This window comes from Oncorhynchus nerka, linkage group LG2 (genome assembly GCF_034236695.1).
Source record: "Oncorhynchus nerka isolate Pitt River linkage group LG2, Oner_Uvic_2.0, whole genome shotgun sequence".
NCBI lineage: Eukaryota > Metazoa > Chordata > Actinopteri > Salmoniformes > Salmonidae > Oncorhynchus > Oncorhynchus nerka.
The window spans coordinates 66,117,024-66,141,217 of NC_088397.1; the positions used below are offsets into that span (position 1 = coordinate 66,117,024).

The 24,194-nt window shown below is 42.9% G+C and overlaps 1 pseudogene; it reads left to right on the plus strand.

Moving 5' to 3' along the window:
- Positions 1 to 9,222: 9,222 nt before the first annotated feature.
- Positions 9,223 to 24,194, plus strand: part of LOC115131471 (transmembrane and coiled-coil domains protein 2-like) — a 53,864-nt pseudogene continuing 38,892 nt past the window's right edge.

The following is a 24,194-nucleotide window of genomic DNA, read 5'->3' on the forward strand; positions in this document are numbered from 1 at the left end:
AACTTCAGATGGGCCTGGATATGTACTGGCTTAATCAGGGGGACAAGTCTGGCACTGCAGGATTTGAGTCCCTGGCGGTGTAGTGTGTTACTGATGATAGGCTTTGTTACTTTGGTCCCAGCTCTCTGCAGGTAATTCACTAGGTCCCCCCGTGTGGTTCTGGGATTTTTGCTCACCGTTCTTGTGATCATTTTGACCCTACGGGTTGAGATCTTGCGTGGAGCCCCAGATTGAGGGAGATTATCAGTGGTCTTGTATGTCTTCCATTTCCTAATAATTGCTCCCACAGTTGATTTCTTCAAACCAAGCTGCTTACCTATTGCAGATTCAGTCTTCCCAGCCTGGTGCAGGTCTACAAGTTTGTTTCTGGTGTCCTTTGACAGCTCTTTGGTCTTGGCCATAGTGGAGTTTGGAGTGTGACTGTTTGAGGTTGTGGACAGGTGTCTTTTATACTGATAACAAGTTCAAACAGGTGCCATTAATACAGGTAACGAGTGGAGGACAGAGGAGCCTCTTAAAGAAGAAGTTACAGGTCTGTGAGAGCCAGACATCTTGCTTGTTTGTAGGTGACCAAATACTTATTTTCCACCATAATTTGCAAATAAATTCATTAAAATCCTACATTGTGATTTTCTGGATTTAATTTTTTTTTTTGTCTGTCATAGTTGAAGTGTACCTATGATGAAAATTACAGGCCTCTCTCATCTTTTTTAAGTGGGAGAACTTGTACAATTGGTGGCTGACTAAATACTTTTTTGCCCCACTGTATATGCAGCACATGCATGGGAGTGAAAGTTGAGAGCAGACAAAGAATGTACAACTACATCTACTGACACACAGTTGGTAAACATAACCCATGCCTTAGCAAGAAAACAGATGTTAGGAACACCCAGACCCCTAGTGTGTTAACACACACAAGCATGCACACAGCTCCAGCTCTTTCAGATCAGCCTTACCACTACCACCTCCATCACCACAACCACCACTAGGCTAACTGGTCAGCCTGAGGCCTGACCTGACCCATTTTAAGTAGGGTGTCTGTGTGTGATTCTCTGGACCTGCATGGGAGTGCGTATGGGAGGAAGGAATCATTTATACGTGAAAGGAATGTCACATAAGTCAAGTATACAATACAACACAATACATACAGTGCATTCGGAAAGAATTCAGAACCCTTGACTTTTTCTAAATTTTGTTACGTTACAGCCTTATTCTAAAATGGATTAAATTGTTTTCCCCCTCGTCAATCTATAAACGATAACCCATAATGTCAAAGCAAAAACAGTTTTTATTTAATGTTTGCACATTTCTATATAAAAAAACGGAAATATGACATTTACATAAGTATTCAGACCCTTTACTCAGTACTTGTTGAAGCATATTTGGCAGTGATTACATCCTCGAGTCTCCTTGGGTATGAAGCTACAAGCTTGACACACCTGTATTTGGGGAGTTTCTCACATTCTTTTTTGCAGATCCTCTCAAGCTCTGTCAGGTTGGATGGGGAGCGTCGCTGCACAGCTATTTTCATGTCTCTAGAGATGTTAGATCGGGTTCAAGTCCGGGCTCTGAGTGGGCCACTCGAGGTCTATGTTGTCTTGGCTGTGGGCTTATCATCGTTGTCCTGTTGGAAGGTGAACATTTGTCCTTCAAAGATCTCTCTGTACTTTGCGCAGTTCATCTTTCCCTCAACCCTGATCACTCTACCATAAAGGCCTGATTGGTGGAGTGCTGCAGAGATGGATGTCCTTCTGGAAGGTACTCCAATCTTCACAGAGGAACTCTGGAGATCTGTCAGAGTGACCATCGGGTTCTTGGTCACCTCCCTGACCAAGGCCCTTCTCCGTGGATTGTTCAGTTATGCCCGGCGGCCAGCTTTTGGTGGTTACAAACTTCTTCCATTTAAGAATGATGGAGGCCACTGTATTCTTGGGGACCTTGAATGCTGCATACATTTTTCAGTACCCTTCCCCAGATCTGTGCCTCAACACAATCCTTTCTCTGAGCTCTACAGACAATTCCTTTAACCTCATTGCTTGGTTTTCGCTCTGACATGCACTGTCAACTGTGGGATGTTATATAGACCGGTGTGTGCCTATCCAAATCATGTCCAATCAATTGAATTTACCACAAGTGGACTCAAATCAAGTTGTAGAAACATCTCAAGGATTATCAATGGAAACAGGATGCATCTGAGCGCAATTTCGAGTCTCATAGCAAAGGGTCTGAATACTTATGTAAATAAGTATTTTTCAACAAAAATATATATATAATTTTGCAAAAATTAATAATTACCTGTTTTTGCTTTGTCATTATGGGGTATTGTGTGTATATTGATGAGGAAAAACATGTTTTTATACTTAAAATGAGGCTGTAACACAACAAAATGTGGAAAAAGTCAAGGGGTCTGAATACTTTCTGAATACACTAAGTGTTTGCCATTGAGTGTGTGTTGGTCACACACACACTCAATGTGTGTATTGGTTGTATGCGTGACTCACAAACGCTCACGTGTTTATATAGTAGTAGTAGTATTTGTATGTGTGACTCACCAACGCTCACATGTTTATATTGTAGTAGTGGTATTTGTATGTGTGACTCACCAACGCTCACGTGTTTATATTGTAGTAGTGGTATTTGTATGTGTGACTCACCAACGCTCACGTGTTTATATTGTAGTAGTGGTATTTGTATGTGTGACTCACCAACGCTCACGTGTTTATATTGTAGTAGTGGTATTTGTATGTGTGACTCACAATCGCTCACGTGTTTATATTGTAGTAGTGGTATTTGTATGTGTGACTCACAATCGCTCACGTGTTTATATTGTAGTAGTGGTATTTGTATGCGTGACTCACAATCGCTCACGTGTTTATATTGTAGTAGTGGTATTTGTATGCGTGACTCACAATCGCTCACGTGTTTATATAGTAGTAGTAGTATTTGTATGTGTGACTCACCAACGCTCACATGTTTATATTGTAGTAGTGGTATTTGTATGTGTGACTCACCAACGCTCACGTGTTTATATTGTAGTAGTGGTATTTGTATGTGTGACTCACCAACGCTCACGTGTTTATATTGTAGTAGTGGTATTTGTATGTGTGACTCACCAACGCTCACGTGTTTATATTGTAGTAGTGGTATTTGTATGTGTGACTCACAATCGCTCACGTGTTTATATTGTAGTAGTGGTATTTGTATGTGTGACTCACAATCGCTCACGTGTTTATATTGTAGTAGTGGTATTTGTATGCGTGACTCACAATCGCTCACGTGTTTATATTGTAGTAGTGGTATTTGTATGCGTGACTCACAAACGCTCACGTGTTTATATTGTAGTAGTGGTATTTGTATGTGTGACTCACAATCGCTCACGTGTTTATATTGTAGTAGTGGTATTTGTATGCGTGACTCACAAACGCTCACGTGTTTATATTGTAGTAGTGGTATTTGTATGTGTGACTCACAATCGCTCACGTGTTTATATTGTAGTAGTGGTATTTGTATGCGTGACTCACAATCGCTCACGTGTTTATATTGTAGTAGTGGTATTTGTATGCGTGACTCACAATCGCTCACGTGTTTATATAGTAGTAGTAGTATTTGTATGTGTGACTCACCAACGCTCACATGTTTATATTGTAGTAGTGGTATTTGTATGTGTGACTCACCAACGCTCACGTGTTTATATTGTAGTAGTGGTATTTGTATGTGTGACTCACCAACGCTCACGTGTTTATATTGTAGTAGTGGTATTTGTATGTGTGACTCACCAACGCTCACGTGTTTATATTGTAGTAGTGGTATTTGTATGTGTGACTCACAATCGCTCACGTGTTTATATTGTAGTAGTGGTATTTGTATGTGTGACTCACAATCGCTCACGTGTTTATATTGTAGTAGTGGTATTTGTATGCGTGACTCACAATCGCTCACGTGTTTATATTGTAGTAGTGGTATTTGTATGCGTGACTCACAAACGCTCACGTGTTTATATTGTAGTAGTGGTATTTGTATGTGTGACTCACAATCGCTCACGTGTTTATATTGTAGTAGTGGTATTTGTATGCGTGACTCACAAACGCTCACGTGTTTATATTGTAGTAGTGGTATTTGTATGTGTGACTCACAAACGCTCACGTGTTTATATTGTAGTAGTGGTATTTGTATGTGTGACTCACAATCGCTCACGTGTTTATATTGTAGTAGTGGTATTTGTATGTGTGACTCACAAACGCTCACGTGTTTATATTGTAGTAGTGGTATTTGTATGTGTGACTCACAAACGCTCACGTGTTTATATTGTAGTAGTGGTATTTGTATGCGTGACTCACAAACGCTCACGTGTTTATATTGTAGTAGTGGTATTTGTATGTGTGACTCACAAACGCTCACGTGTTTATATTGTAGTAGTGGTATTTGTATGTGTGACTCACAAACGCTCACGTGTTTATATTGTAGTAGTGGTATTTGTATGTGTGACTCACAAACGCTCACGTGTTTATATTGTAGTAGTGGTATTTGTATGTGTGACTCACAAACGCTCACGTGTTTATATTGTAGTAGTGGTATTTGTATGTGTGACTCACAAACGCTCACGTGTTTATATTGTAGTAGTGGTATTTGTATGTGTGACTCACAAACGCTCACGTGTTTATATTGTAGTAGTGGTATTTGTATGTGTGACTCACCAACGCTCACGTGTTTATATTGTAGTAGTGGTATTTGTATGCGTGACTCACAAACGCTCACGTGTTTATATTGTAGTAGTGGTATTTGTATGTGTAACTCACCAACGCTCACGTGTTTATATTGTAGTAGTGGTATTTGTATGTGTGACTCACAAACGCTCACGTGTTTATATTGTAGTAGTGGTATTTGTATGCGTGACTCACAAACGCTCACGTGTTTATATTGTAGTAGTGGTATTTGTATGTGTGACTCACCAACGCTCACGTGTTTATATTGTAGTAGTGGTATTTGTATGTGTGACTCACCAACGCTCACGTGTTTATATTGTAGTAGTGGTATTTGTATGTGTGACTCACAAACGCTCACGTGTTTATATTGTAATAGTGGTATTTGTATGTGTTTTGGGACTATTTTGCCCCCATTTCTGAGCCCAGTGGATCGCTGTCTTAGTTCTGTCCTCTTACACCTCAATGAGAAAATGATGTGTAAGAGTTATAAGGTGTAAATGTGGAATGTAGTAAAGTACTGTCTGTTGTTACAGGAGCAGGATATAGTGACACTGCTATTACAGCCATTGTTTTGAGGACATCAATCTCCCTGACAATGCTGACAATATACTGAAAATCTGACTCGGTCTCCGTCCCAAATGACACCCTATTCCCTATATAGCCTAGTGAATAACATTTGTCCAGAGCCCTATATAAAGGGAATAGGGTGCAAATTGGTCCCTCAGTATTGCATCCTTTTAACTCCCCAGACACTTTCACTCACCTATGCCTAGCCAAGTCCCCCTAAGCCCCCCCTACACTACACGTGATGATTACAATACAAGCTGCATCCTTATTGACGGACACCCCAGCTGGGATGTGGGGCAGGGAGGCGGTGATCAGGGTGTGTGTGTGTGTGTTTTACACAAGGTTACACAATCAGGAACCCAGCTTTACAAGGAGTGGATGGGTTCGGACTCCGATTTGGATTTGGACCTCATCCATACAGTACAACGCATACACACACCTCACCCCACACACACAAAGACACTCACACCCTTCGCACCAACACAGTTACACAAATGCACACCTCGAGCCTGTGCCCCACCTACCTGCCCCACATCCCAGTTGGCTAGGCTTCTCCATCCATATCCTAATGGGTCAAAGGTAATGACGTATTCACAAAGCTCTCAGTTACAGGTGGGCAGAGAGAAAAAAAAAGGGGGCCGTCTGTCTGGGAGGGGCTGACCATACATCATCCTAAAAGGGGGTAAAATGGGATGTTCCTTCCGACACTAATTCATCTCCAACACCACTACCCTCTCTCCTTAGCCCTGTATCCAATAGGTACTGCAGGGGGTCCTCAAAATATATTTATACAAAATAAAAAGTGGATACATACCTACAGTAGAAAAGTGGGGAATATCTTATTTGATGTGAACTTTATTTCTCAACTCCTAATATTGAGCTAATTACACTCACTGGAGTATCTGACATAGCACCCGCAAGTACCAGTCATGACAAGTGAAGCTGGCTGCTGGCAAGCTTTCTTGACTTGGAAATACATTTTTTCCAACATATGGCTAAACAGCTACTACTAGCGAACATGTGTTTGAAGTAGGGCTGGCACAATTATCGTATAATAATCATCATAATCGTCTTAAAACAGTCATTTTAGGAGAAGGAGGGGATTCAACTTTATATTCAAGTAGATATAGTTGACCCAATAGCGGTTCTTTAGCATTCTTTTGCAGTAATTACAGCTGCATGTCTCTTGGGGTATGTCTCTATAAGCTTGGCACATCTAGCCACTGGGATTTTTGCCCCTTCTTAAAGTCAAAACCGCTCCAGCTCCTTCAAGTTGGATGGGTTCCTCTGGTGTACAGCAATCTTTAAGTCATACCACAGATTCTCAATTGATTTGACGCCTGGGCTTTGACTAGGCCATTCCAAGACATTGAAATGTTTCCACTTAAACCACTCAAGTGTTGCTTTAGCAGTAAGCTTAGGGTCATTGTCCTGCTGGAAGGTGAACCTCCATCCCAGTCTCAAATATCTGGAAGACTGAAACAGGTTTCCCTCAAAAATGTCCCTGTATTTAATGCCATCCATCATTCCTTCAATTCTGACCAGTTTCCCAGTCCCTGCTGATGAAAAACATCCCCACAGCATGATGCTGCCACCACCATGCTTCACTGTGGGGATGATATTCTCAGGGTGATGAGAGGTGTTGGGTTTGTGCTAATCTGACCAGAGTACCTTCTTCCATATGTTTGGGGAGTCTCCCACATGCCTTTTGGCGAACACCAAACATGTTTGCTTATTTCTTTTCTTTAAGCAATGGCTTTTTTTCTGGCCACTCTTCCGTAAAGCTCAGCTCTGGAGTTTACGGCTTAAAGTGATCCTATGGACAGATACTCCAATCTTCGCTGTGTTGCTTTGCAGCTCCTTCAGGGTTATCTTTGGTCTCTTTGTTGCCTCTTTGATTAATGCCCTCCTTGCTTGGTATTGGTGGGCGGCCCTCTCTTGGCAGGTTTGCTGTGGTGCCATATTCTTTCCATTTTTTAATCATGGATTTAATGGTGATCTGTGGGATGTTCAAAGTTTCGGATATTTTTTTATAACCCAACCCTGACCTGACCTGATCCACAACTTTCTCCCTGACCCGTTTGGAGAGCTCCTTGGTCTTCATAGTGCCGCTTGCTTGGTGGTGCCCCTTGCTTAGTGGTGTTGCAGACTCTGGGACCTTTCAGAACAGGTGTATATATACTGAGATCATGTGACAGATCATGTGACAGATCATTGCATACAAGTGGACTTTATTCAGCTAATTATGTGACTTCTGAAGGTAATTAGTTTCACCAGATCTTATTTAGGGACTCCATAGCAAAGGGGATGAATACATATGCACGCACCACTTTTCCCTTAATTGTTTTTTTTAAACTTGTTTTAAAAAAAAATCTAACTTCACCAATTTGGACTATTTTGTGTATGTCCATTACATGAAATCCAGATAAAAATCCATTTAATTACAGGTTGCAATGCAACAAAATAAGAAAAATGCCAAGGGGGTGAATAGTTTTGCAAGGCACTGTATGTCATAATTGAAATCATTCATTAGGTATGTCTTTCAAAGATGCATTATGATGCATTACAAGCTCAAAAATGACAATTATGATAACTGTGTCCATTTGTATGACAATCCATTGTTACCCAAAATTCCATAATCGTCACAGCCCTAGTTCGGAGTTACATTTTCTAGCTAATAGGCTATGTTAGTTTACACTTCTTCCAATTATAATGTGGGGAGGTCAGAATAAATTACTTCTGTTTCCTGTATATCTGCCTGATCTCTGTCCTACCGTTGCCTACAGTATATATCTCCTTCTCATCTTCTTATAGCCCTACATGTCAGCTGTGTTCTATCTCAGTAGAAAGGATCAACTGTTTGTGGAACCCTCCAATCTGTCTCAGTAGAGAGGGGGGAGTTATCCTGTAGAGGCCAGAGCTGTATTTGTATTTATTATGGATCAATATTAGTTCCTGCCAGCAGCTACTCTTCCTGGGGTCCAAACACATTCAGACACTTACATCACACAGTTGGACTGGGTAGAAACTGTGTGGGGTAAGAGCCGCAGACATGCCTCCCAGCCTACACACAGTCCAACTAGCGCTCAACACCTCCACTACTTAACCCTCTCACACACACAGATGCAGACAGACGCACAGAAAGTGTTGCGAACAATAAAAAACAGACACATTCTCTACACAAACAGGTAAAGACAGATGGAATTCTAATAAGGTACTACACTCAGAGTTCACATTAAGACAGACAGACAGACAGACTATTTCAAACAGGGATGGATCCAAAGCGTCTCTCCTCGCTCATTGCTATGCAGACCCAGTGGTGGACCTAATTGTAAATGAACTGGACCTTCTGTTCCCTCACTCACACTGGGCCCAGTCGGAACCACGCACTCTTTCTCTCCTCTTTCATTCTGCAAGTAAGGACAGAACACTCAACACATTAGCTTTGTGGTTAGGGGTGGTGTGACGTGCATTGTTGTACCCTGTCAATCAACCGATTTACTTTCTAAATGACATTATTGTAATGGAGACACAGGAGTCAGGAAGCAGCTGCAGTCATAGTAATATTAATAACAATGAACATGGAGTGATGCAAAAGTGCCTGGACATGAAAACATAACCAATAATGGCTGATGAGGGAGGCTACAGAGTGCTAAATAAAGGGGAAGTAATCAAGGTGGTGATGAAGTCCAGGTGTGCATGATGATGGGGCACAGGTGTGCGTAATGATGGTTGCCCGGACAGGTGGTTAGTAAACTGGCGACGTCGAGCACCGGAGCAGGAGAGCGGGAGAAGACGTGACAGTACACGGGGCCAATGAAATGGGAGGAAGGAATAGTGGGCTGGAGGGCACTCTCAACATACTGGAACCACAAGATAAGGGAAAGCAGGTTTTCCGACATCCGGGTGCCCATGCAGTGATTTTCATCCTCGACCAGGAGATGGTGGGGTCATGACATTGGAGCCACGGAAGGCCAAGGATGACTTTGTGTACAGGAGCCCAGGTGATGAGGAAGGGACAACACCTGAGGGACAGCCAACCAGTGAAATGGAAACCAGGAAGGGTTTGACGGAAAACGATGATGAAGGGAATACTCACGCCTACCCTGGGAGACAGAGGATCACGGGGCAGACCCTCTACTCCAGTGGACTTTGGGTTGGGATGCACCGGACACCGCTGGAGCCGGTGCCCCGCCTGGCCGCGATAGAGACACAATTATTTATGTTGTGGTTGTTGTTGTGGGTTTAATGAACAGTAATGAGAAGAATGCAACAAAATGTCTTCCCACAGCACAACACTCTTTCTTTTCACTTTTAATTCTAAGCAATGCAACAGTTGAATGGATAAAGATACTCGAAACTTTTCAAATTTTTATAATAATATCATTCAGATATTGAATTTGTCAAATTTTACTTTGTCTTTTTCTTAGAACGCACTCATATATACATTTTCTTATTGTAGCAGGTATTTTTGTTAAAATAAAGAAAATGATACATGCCTGATTAGCCTAAATACACTGGGTGAATTTGCATATCCAGTATGCAGGTCTAGCCACTATATTTGTATGTATCGTAGCTCACACTAGCAGCCCCACTAATAACCTCCATATGACCCAGTGCGCCAGAGAGAGAGTTATGAAAACAATACAGTTCCTACACGGCACGTGTATTACAGAATGTCACATGGAGGTCATACACCATGGCTACTACTGCCAAAAATGCACTATTGTAAAGTGGCTGTTCCACTGGATGTCATAAGGTGAATGCACCAATTTGTAAGTCGCTCTGGATAAGAGCGTCTGCTAAATGACTTAAATGTAAATGTAAATGTAAAAACCAGACCCTACAGTATTAGAAAACATTCAAAGTTGAATACCTACAGTAACTTACCTACAGTAACACACACACACACACACACACACACACAATTGACCCAGAGGCACACAAAACCCACAGAACTGGTCCAAAGAATACAAGGGGGAGATAGAGAAACACTAGACAGAGACATGAGGGAGTTCTATGATCCAGAGGCAAATCAGTTCACACGGAAATACTCAGCTGCAGTACTCTTAGGCTGAGGCTTAACCCATTAACACACACAGCCAGGTCCAGGACATATATAGTCAGCATCACAGCCCTAGGAACCTTCTGACCCTAAAATGTTCACATTAGCATGGTGTGTGTGTGTGTGACTACCATACACTGTTTGATGTGTTATATTTCTTTACTGGATTCCCTGGAAATGGGGATTGCGAGCTAGGCTGAAAAGATGGGCTATACTGCCTCTTCCTAGAATCCTGATGGCTATTGTCCAATCGCAGATTGTGAACTCAGAGCAAAGCTTCAATCACAGAGGGACATCAGGGAATGCTGTGTCTTTGTGTTTTCAGGACATGGCTTACAGACAATTCCCTCGACTGCTATTCAACCAGACTGCTTTTCCATTTTTCGTATGTATCGAACAGTGGCTTCTGGTAAGAGTATGGGGGAGGCACATATTTCTTCATCTTCAATTCCTAATGTACCAAAATTGAAAACATCTTGAGCTTCTGTTCACCAGAGTGGAGTTGCTGATTCTAAAAGGCAGACCCCACTATATGCCTAGGGAATTCACTTGTGTTATAATCACAACTGTGTACATACCGCCACAAGCAACAATCAAGGCGGCACTCAGCGAACTGTACAAGAACATTAGCCAGCAAGAATCCCCTCAAGCGGAGGCAGCCTTTACTGTCGCAGGAGATTTTAACAAAGCAAATTTAAAACAAGTTCTTCCAAAGTTTCGCCAACAGAGGTAACAACGTGCAGGATGTACACAAACATCCATGACATGTACAAAGCCACTCCCCACCCCGGCCAATCAGAACACGTCTCTCTGTTTCTACACCCCACCTACAGTACAAGAAGCAACTCAAGAGGGAGCAACCAACACAGAGAATAGTAAGGCGCTGGACAGATGAGGCACACTCAATGCTGCAGGACTGTTTTGAGAATACTGATTGGAATATGTTTAAAAATTAATCCACCCAGGACTCATCCATCAACATTAAGGAATATACATCATCAGTTGCTTCATTAGGTCATGTGTTGATGATGCTGTACCCACAATAACAATCTGGAAACACCCCAACCAAAAACCCTGGATGAGAGCCCGTACTGAAAGCCCTTAGTGTAGCATTCAATGTCAGCAGAACTCGGTGGCACGCGACGCATACAAGCCAAGCAGGTACGAGCTCTGCAAATCCATTCAGATGTAAAAATACAATAAAAACTCAAACTTCAATCGATGTTCGACAACTCAGACTCGCCACGCATGTGGCAAGGACTACAGCCTATCACAGACTACAAAGGCAAATCCAGCTGTGTGGTGCCCACGAAGCCTCCCTTCCAGATGAGCTTAACATATTCTATGGTCGCTTCAAGGCAGACAATGCCGAGCCAACAAGGAAGGCTCTCACTACTCCAGACGACCAGATACGGTCGCTCTCCAAGGCTGATGTGAGGAAAACCCTCAAAAGAGTGAATAATCACAAAGCCACTGGCCCAGATGGCATCCCTGGGCGTGTCGTCAGAGTGTGCGTTGACCAGCTGGCGGGCGTCTTCTCTGACATCTTCAACCTGTCCCAAGCTGCAGTCTCCAAGGTTCAAGGAGACCACCATCATCGCGGGGCCCAAGAAAGCCATGGTGACATGCCCAAATTACTACACTACATGGTTAGAAGTATGTGGATACCTGTCACGTAGATTAGGCCAGAAGGCTAAACTGGAAAACCTAACCTCTATCAAATAAAAAGATGGCAGAGCCGCAAAAGTACTTCTGTGCTTCTGGGTGTTTATATACAGTGAATCCGGAAGGAAAACAACAGTACTGCCATCCAAAGTATACATTATGGGGACATCTTAAAAACAATGCTGCCCCATCAACAGCTCAATCCAAAATGCCCCCCCCCCCCCTTGAACTGAAAGAGAGGCTCCTTTTGTAGGGTAAGCCACTCCCAGCAGAACATAACAGCACTAATTAATTAAGCAATTATCTTCATCAAAGACGACATTTTCAACTCAGCCAAACATAATGAATTATATGCATTGCAGCACGTTTCTCATGATACAACATACCAATAGAACACATTTACAAAATCCCATCCCTACTGACATGGTGTCTCCCAATATGCCCATTCACATGAACGAGCCATTCAGGACAGGCACTACAAAGCCAGCCCGATTACCGTAGCTCTGATCCTTATCCCAGCATACCCGGAAGCTACAGAGATGGAGAGAGAGGAACAGAATCAAACAAACAATGAGCTCATCCATAACATTGATAAGTACAATAAACGTTGCTTAATTAAATTAAACATGAACGCTTGTCTGTATATTCTTTATACCATAAACTGTTACTGACGGGAGGTGAAAATAAAGTGTGAAATGTATGTACTAAGATAGAGAAATTAACTTGTGTGTCGACCCACATTGTTAACGTAGCTGATAACGGAGCAGAGAGGCGCGATGAATGTGTGTGTGTTAGTGTACCAAATGCTGCCTGCGGCCTTCAAATTAGTGGATTTGGCTATTCCAGCCATACCCGTTGCTGACAGGTGAATAACATCAAGCACACAGCCATGCAATCTCCATAGACAAACATTGGCAGTAGAATGGTCTGTACTGAAGAGCTCAATGACTTTCAATGTGGCACCGTCATAGGATGCCACCTTTCCAACAAATTTCTTCCCTGCTAGAGCTGCCCCTGGCAACTGTAAGTGCTGTTATTGTGAAGTGAAACGTCTAGGAGCACCAACGGCTCAGCCGAAAAGTGGTAGGCCATACAAGCTCACAAAATGAGACCGCCGAATGCGTAAAAATTGTCTGTCCTCAGTTGCAACACTCACTAACGAGTTCCAAACTGCCTCTGGAATCAATGTCAGCACAATAACTGTTCGTCTAGAGCTTCATGAAATGAGTTTCCATGGCCAAACATCCTCACACAAGCCTAAGATCACCATACGCAATGCCAAGCGTCGGCTGGAGTGGTGTAAAGCTCGTTGCCATTGGACTCTGGAGCAGTGGAAACGCATTCTCTGGAGTGATGAATCACGCTTCACCATCTAGCAGTCCAACGGACAAATCTGGGTTTGGTGGATGCCAGGAGAAGACTACCTGCCTGAATGTATCAAGTTTGGTGGAGGAGGAATAATGGACTGGGGCTGTTTTTCATCATTCGTGCTTGGCCCCTCAGTTCCAGTGAAGCTAAATCTTAATGCTACAGCGTGCAATGACATTCTAGACGATTCTGTGCTTCCAACTTTGTGGCAACAGTTTTGGGAAGGCCCTTTATTGTTTCAGCATGACAATGCCCCCGTGCACAAAGCGAGGTCCATACAGAAATGGTTTGTTGAGATTGATGTGGAAGAACTTGGCAGGCCTGCGAAGAGCCCTGACCTCAACCCCATCGAACACCTTTGTAGTCACCCAACATACAGTGTATCCAGACCCCTTGATATTTCCACATTTTGTTACGTTACAGCCTTATTTTAAAATTGATTAAATAAATAAAAAATCCTCATCAATCTACACACAATACCGCATAATGAAAACGCGAGAACAGGTTTTTAGATATTTTGCAAATGTATTAAAAATTAAAAACAGAAATACCTTATTTACATAAGTATTCAAACCCTTTGCTATGAGACTCGAAATTGAGCTCAGGTGCCTCCTGTTTCCATTGATGATCCTTGAGATGTTTCTACAACTTGATCAAGGCTAGCATGACAGAGACACTGTACCCACTCAAATTTGCCTTCCAATAGATCCACCAATAGATCCATGCCATTTCCATCGCTATTCACACGACCCTAACACATCTGGACAAGAGGAACACCATATGTGAGAATGCTGTTCATTGACTACAAATCAGCATTCAGCACTATTGTTCCCTCCAAGCTTGCTACCAAGCTCAGAGCCCTGGGTCTGGACTTTACCCTAAGCATCTAGATCCTGGACTTCCTGACAGGCAGACCACAGGCTGTGAGGATTGGCAACAACACTTCCTCCACACTGACTCTTAACATAGGGGCTCCCCAGGGGTGTGTCCTCAACCCTCTGCTGTACTCTCTTAGGGCCCCCCCAGGGGTCTCAGCCCTCTGCTGTACTCCCTGTTCAGCCACGATTGCGTGGCTTTGATAACGCTTGATAACTAACAATGACGAGTCAGCCTATAGGGAGAAGTTAAGTGAACTGGCATTGTGGTGCGAGGACAACAACCTCTCCCTCAACATCAGCAAAACAAATTACTTGATTGACTTCAGGAAGCAAAGGAGGGAACACGGCCCAATCCACAGCAAGGCCCTCCAGCGGGTGGTGAAGATAGCCCCAGTGATGTACTGGCCATCATACTGCTGAACACTTGAACTTGACAGACCACCTGTACTGGATCGCCACACCTTAGCGCACACACACACACACACACACACCCACACCCACACCCACACCCACACACTAACCCTAACCCACACACCTACCCTATCCCTAACCTTAACCTTAACCCTATCCCAAAAACCTAACCTTAACCCTAAACCTAACCCTAGCTCCTAACTCTAACTCTAACCCTAACCCTAAACCTAATTCTAACCCAGTACTAATTCTAACCTTAACTCTACACTCCCTAGAAGTAGCATTTGACCTTGTGGGGACCAACAAAAATGTCCCCAGTTGGTCAAATGTAGTTTGTTTACTATTCTTGTGGGGACTTCATGGTACACACTGCTGCATACCAGACTCTGATTTACTATTGCTAAATCTGCACAATTTAAACACTTGCCCCCCAATCCCCCTTTCCTCAATACACGTGTAAATATTGGACTATAAATTGTGCCTTTCTGTATTATACTTTAATAAAATGTTTATTCTATTCTACTGAGCCATTTACTTTATGTTCGTAATCTTATCTTTTATTATTGTTGTTGCATTGCCAAGAATGAACCTGCAAGTAATCATTTAGTTGGATGGTGTATGCCATATGTATCCTGTGCATGTTACTCATAAAAATTTCAACTTTGTCACTGGTGAAAAGTGCAAGTCAGTTTCAGTTTGGGTGCAAAGGTCAAGAGCACAGAATGTCCTGATTCTGTATTCTGAGCTTTCGATTCCACAGTCATTCTTTGACTTTCTCTTCCTCTTACAACCACACACTCTTCTGTTCTGCCTCCAGGAAAATGGAGTAAACATGTGTCAGAGTCACAGTCAATGCTAGAGCTCCTCCCTGTAGTTGGCTGGAGAGAAGCATATGGAGCATACTGTTGTGTTTAGCTGTTCTTCGAGTTCCCTCCCATATTAGTGTGTATGTGTGTGTGCTCCTGAATTATGCAATATTCCAATGAAGCCAATCGTCCCCTGAACCCCATGCCATTGAGTGAGTTAGTCGGTTCACATAAAGTAAACTTAAACCAGAGAAAGCATGCAGCGACACACACACACACCTATATAGTCTACAGCTGCTTGCATTGCCACCAAAACACACTATATATCTTGTGACACACATGCAAATTCACAGCGCCAACTCGTCCAAGTAGGAGAGGAAAGGCTGCCAGATTTGATCAAATGTTGATAATTTATTGTTCAGAATAGTGTACAGTGTTTGCCAATTCACTGAGCCATAATTTGGTAGTGGGCGCTTCCCTCCTTTTCCAAAACAACAAGATTAATTTTTTGCCGAAATGAGACCGTAAGAGATGAGTTGTTTTGGGGGGTTGGTTAATCCGTTTAGGGACTCAGACACTAGGATTATCAGAAGCGGGTCTGGGTCTATTGAAGTCTGCAAAACGTCAGAGAGGATCTCAAAAATTCCCCACCAATAACCATGCAAGCTAGAGCATAGGGCAAAGCAGAGGAGTAGTGTACCCTGCGCAGCCTGACATTTATCACACATAGGGGATGTATCAGGAAATATCCTATGCAGTTTAGTTTTGGAATAGTGTAATCTGTGTAATACCTTGAATTGTATGAGACGATGTCTGGATTTAATGGAGCATGTGTGGATATACTCCAAGCTCTCTTCCCAGTCTGCCACCGAGATGTCAGTCCCTAGTTCTTCCTCCCATTTTGCCTTAATGGCATCTGTAGAAGGTGTGCTAACAGATTGAAAAGCATCATATAGACGCGATATCAGTTTGTCTGAGGTGGGGCATATTTTTATGCATCCGTCAGACATGGAAGGTTTAGCATTCCCAAATGTTGGGATGCCTTCTTTTTTTTGCCGTGGTATCGTTTTAGTATTGTTTTGTTATCGTGATGATATTGAGTATTGTGATACTAAACCTGGTATCGGTATCGAAGTTAAAATGCTGGTATTGTGATAACACTAATTCTACTCCCCTACACCTCCAAACCAGCTAATTCTTTAACATGTCATCCCTATAGGATCCTTGTTACATGGCTTGTTCCACTAATTCATTCTCTCACACTCAGTCACACACACAACGCTCCGACTTCTCACAAGAGGCCTTATTACCATCCTCCACTCTCCAGGCATGAAACAGTAGCTATTGTGACCTGGCCAGAACATAAGAGGATGGATCATGGAAAATATCAGCTATGGTCAACTGTGGTTGCTACATACTGTAAGTCAAATCCTGCTCAGATAGCAATGTGTAATGTTATTCACCTCTAGTCCTTGGGCGCGTTCGAGTGCACACACTACTTGTAGGCACATGTCAGCACAACCTTTCAAAGTGTGTTGCATTATGGGATAAAAATTGTCCGACTTGTACCTACAAGTGACTGCATTAACCTTACAAAAATCATGTGATCTAACGTCATGAAGTGTTGACTGCAGTCGACTGCCAGTTTCTGCAGTTGCTCCTCACCAACTTCATCCTGCAGCCATCATCTGCATTGTGGGAGGCACTATTGTCAACCAATCACTAGGCTTTATTTGTTTGACTCACGCGAACGTGACCAAAGACATGACTGAAACAGGAACCAACTTTGCTGTGATTCATTTATACAGTGGATGATATATACAAATCAATGTGATGATTGAGGCTCTCTCTCACTAATTGTTGTACAATGTTTGTGAGTGTGTGATATGGGGGTTGGAGACATTATAAAGAAAATATTTTATAAACAGTGGCAACACTGCCATGTTGATATGAGCCTTGTTGATGGAAAAACAAATTAGTGTCTGACTTTCAGCTGTTTCAGATGCACCCTTTTCTGGTCTGCCCCGTTGACCTTGGCTCTGCATTGTGATTTTTTAAATCTTTGGTGACCCAGGCAGATAAGGCCCATGTGTAGCTTGGCCTAGCCCTGGCCTGAACTCAATCCCGTCCCACTATGGGTCAACCAGAGTGCATCAGCTTTCACTAATGTTTCACACTCACTCCAACCCGCATTGGAATTTTGCGTCACAAAAGTAAATCCATATGCAGAGTGTGAAAAGCACAAAATAGGACAACATTGAGTTTAGTGTCGCACTCTGTCTCTCCGTCCAGCCAATATGGATACCAGAGTGGACACTCACTGGATCCTCACTTATAGAGCTGGGCGGTATACCGTATTTGACTGTATACCAGTTTGGGGTTTTACGTTACCTTCTATAACGGTATTTCAAAGTTTGGTTTGTGAAATGTGATACATTTTTACAGTTTACTCCGTTTGCTACTTGCAAGTCTCTCTCTCTCCCCGTCCTCCTGCATGCCCCTTCCCACACCAGGCCCTGCCCCATGTCACTCAAGAGAGCATGCTTTTGCTCAACCAAGGAGACAAGAGTACTTCACTTGTCGTTCACTCTACAGTCTGCCTGGTCAGATGCAACAAGATGTTGATGACACCGATGCTTATTTCATAGCATTCTATAATTACACTATTAGTTTGTGTAGCTATCTTAATGTTAGTTTGTAGTTTCTTAGCAAGTGTGGCTAAAATAACATTGTGTTAGCTAGCTAGCTAGCTAAATTCAATCAGAGCCAAAGCAAATGTAGCTAGCTTACAGCCTGATACCAGTGCTAGTAGGCCTAGATCAGCATGTTTTTTGTGCAACAGTATTTTCTAAATCAGAGAGGAATAGGCAAAGCATGAATATGTTAGCTAGAGAGTTAGCTAGCTAGCTAACTACCCCGTACTGAAAAATAATATATATATAAAAAAATGGAATTATATTTAAATATATTGGGAAAATGTATTTTTAAAATATATAAATAAGTAGAAAATATACACAGTACCAGTCAAGTTTGGACACACCTTCTCATTCAATGGTTTTCCTTTATTTTTACGATTTTCTACATTGTAGAATAATAGTAAAGACATCAACACTATGAAATAACACACATGGAATCTTGTAGTAATCAAAAAAGTGTTAAACAAATCCAAATATATTTTATATTTGAGATTCTTCAAGAAGCCACCCTTTTCCTTGATGACAGCTTTGCACACTCTTGGAATTCTACAAACCAGCTTCAAGAGGTAGTCACCTGGAATGTATTTCAATCAACAGGTGTGCCTTGTTAAAAGTTAAATAGGGGAATTTCTTTCCTTCTCAATGCATTTGAGCCAATCAGTTGGTCTGTGACAAGGTATGGGTGGGATACAGAAGATAGCCCTATTTAGTAGAATACCAAGTCCATTTTATGGCAAAAACAGCTCAAATAAGCAAAGAGAAATGACAGTCGATCATTACTTTAAGACATGAAGGCCAGTCAATGCAGAAACTTTCAAGAACTTTGAAAGTTTCTTCAAGTGCAGTCGCAATACTATCAACATACAGCTGGCTGGTTATCAAATCAAATCAAATCACATTTATTTATATAGCCCTTCGTACATCAGCTGATATCTCAAAGTGCTGTACAGAAACCCAGCCTAAAACCCCAAACAGCAAGCAATGCAGGTGTAGAAGCACGGTGGCTAGAAAAAACTCCCTAGAAAGGCCAAAACTTAGGAAGAAACCTAGAGAGGAACCAGGCTATGTGGGGTGGCCAGTCCTCTTCTGGCTGTGCCAGGTGGAGATTATAACAGAACATGGCCAAGATGTTCAAATGTTCATAAATGACCAGCACGGTCAAATAATAATAATCACAGGCAGAACAGTTGAAACTGGCGCAGCAGCACGGCCAGGTGGACTGGGGACAGCAAGGATTCATCATGTCAGGTAGTCCTGAGGCATGGTCTTAGGGCTCAGGTCCTCCGAGAGAGAGAAAGGTTTAGGATTAGAGAGAATTAGAGAGGGCATACTTAAATTCACACAGGACACCGGATAGGACAGGAGAAGTACTCCAGATATAACAGACTGACCCTAGCCCCCTGATACATAAACTACTGCAGCATAAATACTGGAGGCTGAGACAGGAGGGGTCAGGAGACACTGTGGCCCCTTCCGAGGACAACCCCAGACAGGGCCAAACAGGAAGGATATAACCCAACCCACTTTGCCAAAGCACAGCCCCCACACCACTAGAGGGATATCTTCAACCACCAACTTACCATCCTGAGACAAGGCCGAGTATAGCCCACAAAGATCTCCGCCACGGCACAACCCAAGGGGGGGCACCAACCCAGACAGGAAGATCACATCAGTGACTCAACCCACTCAAGTGACGCACCCCTCCTAGGGACGGTATGAAAGAGCCCTAGTAAGCCAGTGACTCAGCCCCTGTAATAGGGTTAGAGGCAGAGAATCCCAGTTATACGCTGCACCGGCAGGATAGAACAGCAGCGTAGACCACTCTACCTACCTAGAAAGTTTTCATCTGTATTTTTCGTAGCTGTTTACATACCACCACAGTCAGAGGCTGACACTAAGATCGCATTGAATGAGCTATTTTCCGCCATAAGCAAACAAGAAAACGTTCCCCCAAAGGCGGCGCTCTTAGTAGCCGGGGACTGTAATACAGAGAAACGTAAATCTGTTTTACCAAATTTCTATCAGCATGTTAAATGTGCAACCAGGGGAAAATAAACTCTGGACCACCTTTACAAACAGAGAAGCATACAAAGCTCTCCCTCGCCCTCCATTTGTCAAATCTGACCATCATTCTATGCTGCTGATTCGTGCTTACAAGCAAAAATTAAAGCAGGAAGCACCAGTGACTAGATCAATAAAAAAGTGGTCAGATGAAGCAGATGCTAAACTACAGGACTGTTTTGCTAGCACAGACTGGAATATGTTCCGGGATTCCTCCGATCACTTTGAGGAGTACACCACATCAGTCATTGGCTTCATCAATATGTGCATCGATGACGTCGTCCCCACAGTGACTGTACGTACATACCCAAACCAGAAGCCATGGATTACAGGCAACATCCGCACTGTGCTAAAGGCTAGAGCTGCCGCTTTCAAGGAGCGAGACTCTAACACGGAAGCTTATAAGAAATTCCGATATGCCCTCCGACGAACCATCAAACAGGCAAAACGTCAATACAGGACTAATATCGAATCATACTACACCGGCTCTGACGCTCGTCGGATGTGGCAGGGCTTGCAAACCATTACAGACTACAAAGGGAAGCACAGCCGAGAGCTGCCCAGTGACACGAGCCTACCAGACAAGCTAAACTACTCCTATGCTCGCTGTTCTGGAAGACTGTGTGCTCACGCTCTCCGCAGCCAATGTAAGTAAGACCTTAAAACAGGTCAACATTCACAAGGCCGCAGGGCCAGACAGATTACCAGGACGGGTATTGCGAGCATGTTCTGACCAACTAGCAAGTGTCTTCACTGACATATTTAACCTCTCCCTGTCTGAGTCTGTAATACTAAAAAGTTTTAAGCAGACCACCATAGTGCCTGTGCCCAAGAACACTAAGGTAACCTGCCTAAATGATTATCGACCCGTAGCACTCATGTCTATTGCCATGAAGTGCTTCGAAAGGCTGGTCATGGCTCACATCAACACCATTATCCCAGAAACACTAGACCCACTCCAATTTGCATACCGCCCCAACAGATCCACAGATGATGCAATCTCTATTGCACTCCACACTGCCATTTCCCACCAGGAAAAAAGGAACACCTATGTGAGAATGCTATTCATTGACTACAACTCAGTGTTCAACACCATAGTGCCCTCAAAGCTCATCAATAAGCTAAGGACTCTGGGACTAAACACCTCCCTCTGCAACTGGGTCCTGGACTTCCTGACGGGCCGACCCCAGGTGGTAAGGGTAGGTAACAACACATCCACCATGCTGATCCGCAACACAGGGACCCCTCAGGGGTGCGTGCTCAGTCCCCTCCTGTACTCCCTGTTCACTCATGACTGCACGGCCAGGCACGACTCCAACGCCATCATTAAGTTTGCAGATGACACAACAGTGGTAGGCCTGATAACCGACAATGACGAGACAGCCTATAGGGAGGAGGTCAGAGACCTGGCCGTGTGGTGCCAGGACAACAACCTCTCCCTCAACGTGATCAAGACAAAGGAGATGATTGTGGACTACAGGAAAAAGAGGACCAAGCACACCCCCATTCTCATTTATAGGGCTGCAGTGGAGCAGGTTGAGAGCTTCAAGTTCCTTGGTGTCCACATCACCAACAAACTAACATGGTCCAAGCACACCAAGCCAGTCGTGAAGAGGGCACGACAGAACTTATTCCCCCTCAGGAGACTGAAAAGATTTGGCATGAATCCTCAGATCCTCAAAATGTTCTAGAGCTGCACCATCGAGAGCATCCTGACTGGTTGCATCACTGCCTGGTGTGGCAACTGCTCAGCCTCCGACCACATGGCACTACAGAGGGTAGTGCGAACGGCCCAGTACATCACTGGGGCCAGGCTTCCTGCCATCCAGGACCTCTATACCAGGCAGTGTCAGAAGAAGGCCCTAAAAATTGCTAAATACTCCAGCCACCTTGGTCATAGACCGCACGGCAAGTGGTATCGGAGCGCCAAGTCTAGGTCCAAGAGGCTTCTGAACAGCTTCTAACTCCAAGCCAAAAGACTCCTGAACACCTACTCAAATGGTGACCCAGACTATTTGCAATGGCAGCCCCCCCCCCCTTTACACCACTGCTAATCTCTGTTGTTATCATCTATGCATAGTTACTTTAATAACTCTACCTACATGTACATATTACCTTAAAACTAACTGGTGCCCCCGCACATTGACTCTGTATATATTCTCGCTATTTTATTTCTGCTCTTTCGTTACTTGTTACTTTTATTTCTTATTCTTATCCTGATTTTTTTTAACTGCATTTTTGGATTGTTGGTTAGTGGCTCGTAAGTAAGCATTTCACTGTAAGGTTGAATGTGCCTAATAAAATTTGATTTGAATTGAAAAAACATCAAGCGATGTGATGAAACTGCCTCTCATGAGGACCACCACAGGAAAGGAAGACCCAGAGTTACCTGAGCTGCACAGGATAAGTTCGTTAGAGTTACCAGCCTCAGAAATTGCAGCCCAAATAAATGCTTCACAGAGTTCAAGTAACAGACACATCTCAACATCAACTGTTTAGAGGGGACTGCACGAATCAGGCCATTGTGGTCAAATTGCTGCAAAGAAACCACTACTAAAGGACACCAATAATAAGAAGAGACTTGCTTGAGCCAAGAAACACGATCAATGAATGAGTCCAAATTTGAGATTTTTGGTTCCAAACACCGTGTTTTGTGAAACGCAGAGTAGGTGAACATATGTTCTCTGTATGTGTGGTTCCCACCGTGAAGCATGGAGGAGGATGTGTGATGGTGTGGATGTGCTTTTCTGGTGACACTGTCATTGATTTATTTAGAATTCAAGGCACACTTAACCAGCATGGCTACCACAGAATTGTGCAGCGATACGCCATCCCATCTGGTTTATGCTTAGTGGGACTATCATTTGTTTTTCAAAGGGACAATGACCGAACACACCTCCAGGCGGTGTAAGGGCTATTTGACCAAGAAGGAGAGTGATGGAATGCTGCATCAGATGACATAAAAATACATTAGGTGTTTATTTTGAAAAAGACACTTGAATGTAGAACATATTTTTAAATATATAAAAAAATATATATAAAAATATATTTTTACAGAGCTGTCAATCACAATTTTAAATGTTCACAAGCGCCGACCCCAACCCTGCCTCCAAATGACAGAGCAGTCGTTACAATTTAATGTAAGAATTGTTTTGAAAATTAAAGTTGAGTAGAGTTCAGTTGAGTTTATGTTATAATTTTATTGTCAAACCTATTGTTAAATGTTCTTGGCTAGCCAATCAATGTGTTGCTTGCTTGCTAACGATTACTGCGAGTTGGGTGTCTCTGATAGAACTGGCTAGCTAGCTAGCTCGATTATTTATAGCAAATGTATTTAAATGTATTTGTATTTTTCCCTCCTGATGCTCCTTCTGGTCTGGAGCCTCAGCTGCCTATAGACAGACCCCAGTCAATAGAAGTAGTATTTTGTAATATTTAGCTAGCTAGCTCCCAATTACATTTAAATGTGTTCATGAACATTAACCCCTTATTTATTCTTAATTTTGTGTGGAATTGTTTCACTATCTCTCTTTCTCTACATTATCCGCAGGGTAACTGTCAAATTGTGAGTCTGAAAATGGACACTGGGAGGTGAAGAAATCTGCATCAATTTGATGTTCAAAGACATTATTTTCAAATACAGATGTTAAGTGCACAGAGGTAATTTGTACATTAGATTTTGTGTTTCAGATGTAAATATCCTTCCAGTGACTCCCCTGCCACAATTCAACAATGGACCAAGTTATCTGAGCAAAAATAACACTCTTTAAGTTCAGTCATGAGTCATTCCTTCAAACTTCTCAAAGTATACCATAGCATGCTATTGTGATTTAGAGCTGAACTTTGTGTTTGTGTGAGCGAGAGAGAGGAGTCCTATGCAGGGAAGCCAGTAAACAACTTTATTTTATTTGGCAAACAAAGTGAGTGAATTCTCTATCTGACTTCAGTTGACTGATAAAGTGGTGAGCATGTGT